The 4,439-nt window shown below is 40.1% G+C and overlaps 1 non-coding gene across 1 annotated transcript; it reads right to left on the bottom strand.

Annotated features, from left to right (window-relative positions):
- Positions 1–210: 210 nt before the first annotated feature.
- On the bottom strand, positions 211–285 carry LOC115897159. Its single transcript, XR_004057088.1, has one exon. It is a non-coding gene; the product is annotated as a small nucleolar RNA SNORD28 (small nucleolar RNA).
- Between the last annotated feature and the right edge of the window lie 4,154 nt (positions 286–4,439).

Raw genomic sequence — 4,439 nt, 5'->3', positions numbered from 1 at the left:
GTCCGCGCCCCCTCCTGCAGTCTAAGAATGATCTGGCCCCAAATTTCAAGAGTGTTGGAGTTGAGAATTGCTCCTGGCCATCAGGGGATCACACTGGGTGTGCTTCTGGGCTTGCATTTCATCAAGGTGAGAACCAGGCTCCTTTGTTTTCTCAGAAGGTCTTTAGTTCTGCATCTGACATCAGACAAAGACTCAGAGATTTTTCTCTTTTTTCATAACAACTTTAATATGCTCTTAACTGTCATTCCTCACAGAACCGCAGCTTATCAATTCAAATCATCTGAAGAGATTCCTCTTTAATTGACACTGTGACTTCTTGATACAGAGGCCCTTGTTAGGGCTGTCAACTCTAAAAACAACTAAGAATTTGCCAAAAGGTCAACAGAGTTTTAATTTTAATTTAGTTTTAATTTGAAGGGGACAGTCCAAAGAATATTTTGCTCTTTTATTCTTCTAGTGTCTCTAAAATCTTTCCCTGCCTCGAGTAGATGTTGAGAAGAAAAATTACACAAGTTAACAAATACACATTGTATTATCTTGGTTTTCCAAATATTTCCAAACTGGATTGATGTGATAGTAAGCCCCTGAGATGGGTTGAATTCATGAAAAGACACCTGTAGAATGCCTTAGAAGTGTTGCGATGATGATCACTTAAGGTTTTTCTTGTAACTTTTTTTTGGTGTGGTGTGACTTAGCATTCATATTCATGTGACTCTTTAGCAAAAGTGTACAGCTCCTGCAACCTAGCAGCATTAAGTTCCTGAGAGACACAACGCAAGAAAGAAAACAGGTCTAAATCCAAGACTGTTTCCTCTCATATTGAATCTCTCTGGGTGATCCAGACACCTCGATTGTCAAAGCCTAGACCAGAGCCAGCTTGAAGCTTCAGTCCCTCACCTCTCCACCCCGGGTAATGACCTGTTTCAGAATCCAGATCCATTGCTCCTCCTAAGGGGAAGGTACCCTAAGTCCCATGTTTCACCCTCCAGACAGATGGCAGAAGAAGCTGGAGGCTTCTTTAACCTGTAACTCTCTTCTGGAGATTCTGCAGAATGGGAGAGGTAAATACCAGGCGACAGCAACCTTTGTGAGGTGCCTTGATGCAGAGTTCAGGCTGAAGGAGAAATGAAAGGTGTGGGAGTGGGATCAACATTAGAGATGAAGACTTTCCTTGTCTATCACTTTTTATATAAACACACCAGCAATATAGCCTTCTTGGAATATAGTACCTGGAAAATAAATTAATCTCATTTTGATGAACTTAGATACTTCCTTTTACTAGAAAGCCAGTGCTAGCTAATAGTAAGCCTGCTGATGTGCTCAGTTGCAGTGACTAATTAAACCCAGATGCCTGCCTCTTAATTGGTTTTGGTCTTTCACCCTGAATTTTTCTATATGACTTAATAATTTAAGACAACTCACTTCACCTTGAGGATGTGAGCAGGGTAGAAATGGTAAATAACAGGTAAAAAAAAAAGAGAGATGTGAAGTTTTAAAGTTAATGTCTTTTTACTAACATGACACTAACATGGAACCTCTCTGCTCACTGTGGCATGAGCGAGTAAATGACTAGATCGTTTTGCTATGTTGTTTAATTTGCTGGTGGTTCTCATAGACATGAGCAGTTTCACCAGCATTGCTTTGTTTCTCAGCTGCTTTACTCCTCAGTCATGGGCCTGACATCCTCCACCATCCTGCTTGGTATCACCTCTTCTCCCTTCTTCAATTCTATGTTTACCCTTGCCTAAGGCTTAATCAACTTAAAAAAAAAAAAAAATCCCTTAAAATAGGTGAATTCCTTTGCAAAGAAATCAGCCTATTGGTGGCCTCTATGCTATTACAAACTGATACAGGCATTACAAAAGGGAAGATATCTTGTGCTTTCAGTTCTATGACTTCTGCAATGATTGGTTTGAAAGGCACCAGCATTGATGGAGTCCTCCCCTACCTGTCCTTAGCATTCTCTGTCACTCTGAATCTTCTCTTTCTATTAGTTCTGGTTCTACATACTGCAGGAAACCTTAGGGATTCACCACCCTACCCTATTGGCTAATGAGAAGCCAAGACCCCCAAGTCATGAGGACTCTGTAAATTCTCCTTTCAGTCTAATGCTTTTCCTGTGATATTCCATGGTCCTAATCTCAAAACAATTTAAAGCTGAGCTCTGGGCATCGTTGTTTAAAAGAATGAAGCCATAGTAATTTGGACATCCTAGAGTAGAGTTTATGATCAATCACCTTAAGTTTACTAAAGTATAATCTTGTGTCAGATATACAGAAAGAGGTTTTCTAAGTCACCGTTTTCTAAAGTATGCTCTCCTGAACACTTATCCTATCCAATGCTAGAGAAGACAGTTTTAAACAAATTTATGCTTTTGGAAAACATTATCTATTGTATGTAGCTCTTAGAGATTCAAAATGCATGTTATTAGTACATTATAGTCTCAGGGAATTCTCAAAGCATTCAAATTCATTGATCTGTGTTTAACTCTGTGTTTCCCAGAAGTGCTTAACCATAGCTTCCCTGTGCTTCCTACTTATCCCTACTAATCACATCTCCAGGAATTATAGTTCACTGGAATATACTTTGGGAAATGAGGTTGTAAGCAAAGACATGGCCGGGGGGCAGGGTGGCTCTTATTTTTTGTTTTGATTATCAGAGTCCCTGACATTTGAAGTTCTCCAGGAAACTATATTTTGCCATAATACATAATGTCAGTCCTCATTACAGCATCTGGTACACATCATATAACACCTATTTATATCCATCTCATCTGTGTGCTTTGAGAGCTCAGTGTCTTTTTGGTCCACAGTCCCTCTGAACTCACCAAGTTGTAAACACCTGACAGCACAGTGTATTTCAACTACAAAGGGAAGCTGCAGTTCTTGTGAAAGAGGTGGGATTTTATAAAGTCCATGGAAGTGAGGTTGGAGAACAGCTCAAAGCATTACTACCCAAAGTCATTTACAAATGAGATTCCGGGAGAGTTAACCTACGTGAGAACTAAAGAAGAGAAACTCAATAAGGATGAAGACTAGATGGATTCTCCAAAATGAAAATTGTGAATCTCCAAAGAATAAGAGATACCCCTGGAAAAATCAATGACTCATTAATTTTTTTTTGGTAGAATGACCTTCTTTATTATCAAGCTATGAAAATCAAATATGAAATAAAGGGCATTAGATAACTTTATTAGAAATTTAATACAACTTACCTGCTTCTCAAATGTTTGTTTTTGTTCATCCTGAGAATTAACACATTATTTCTTAGTTTTCACCCAAAATGAAGTTTTAGAAGCTATCTCTTCCCATCATTTTCTATCACTAATTTTGGTCTCTCTCTGTCTTCACTGTAAGTGAATGGGCACCATTCCCATTTTGCTGCCAATTATCCTTAGTCGAGGCAAGCTTCCTGTCTTGCAAACAGGATTTTAGTGGATATTTTATAAATAGTATTTCAGAGAATAAGGGATTTTCAGGGCCTTAAAAATGTTCTTCATATTATCCATGGATATTGCTAATTAAAAATAATTACTGGGCCGGGTACAGTGGCTCACTCCTGTAATCCTAGCATTTCAGGAGGCCGAGGCTGGCGGATCATCTGAGGTCAGGAGTTCGAGACTAGCCTGGTCAACATGGCGACACCCTGTCTCCACTAAAAATACAAAAATTAGCCGGGCAGGATGGTGTGCACCTGTAATCCCAGGTACTCGAAAGGCTGAGACAGGAGAATTGCTTGAACCTGGGAGGCAGAGGTTGCAATTAGCTTAGATCGCACCACTGCACTCCAGCCTGGGCAACAGAGCAAGATTCCATCTCAAAAAAAAAAAAAAAAATACTGAATGCAAACTTAAGTCCACTGAGCTAGTGCTTCATGGAGATGATAAGAGTAAGCCTGGAGCCAGGCTTCTGGGGTTCAAAGCCCAGTTTCATCCCCTGCTATGTCTATGAACTTGGACACTGTTCTTTGCTTCTCTGAGCTGCAGTGTTCTGAAATTTATGTAATAGTAACAGCACTCACCTTACAGGAGCATAGTGAAGCTTTAAGGAGTCAATGCCTAGGTTAGTTTCCTAGGGTTGTCGTAACAATGTGCTGTTAACAACATGGTGTAAAAAACAGAAGTGTGTTCTTTTGCAGTTCTGGAGGCTAGAGGTCTGAGGTCTAGGTATAGCATGGTTGACTTCTGAGGGTTGTGAGGGAAGGATCTGTTCCATTCTTCTCTCTTAGCTTTTGGTAGCCTTGGGTTGTAGGTGGCATTCTCTGTCTCTTCACATCATCTTCCCTCTGTGCACATCTGTCTCTGTGTCCAAATCCCCCCATTTTAAAAGGACACCAGTCATTTTGGATTAGAGTCCACCTTAATGGCCTCATCTCAACTGGATTACTTCTGTAGACGCCATCTCCAAATAAGATCACATTCTGAGATATTTGGGGTTAGT

Source organism: Rhinopithecus roxellana, chromosome 4, assembly GCF_007565055.1.
Source record: "Rhinopithecus roxellana isolate Shanxi Qingling chromosome 4, ASM756505v1, whole genome shotgun sequence".
Lineage (NCBI taxonomy): Eukaryota > Metazoa > Chordata > Mammalia > Primates > Cercopithecidae > Rhinopithecus > Rhinopithecus roxellana.
This window is presented reverse-complemented; position numbering and strand designations above follow the sequence as displayed.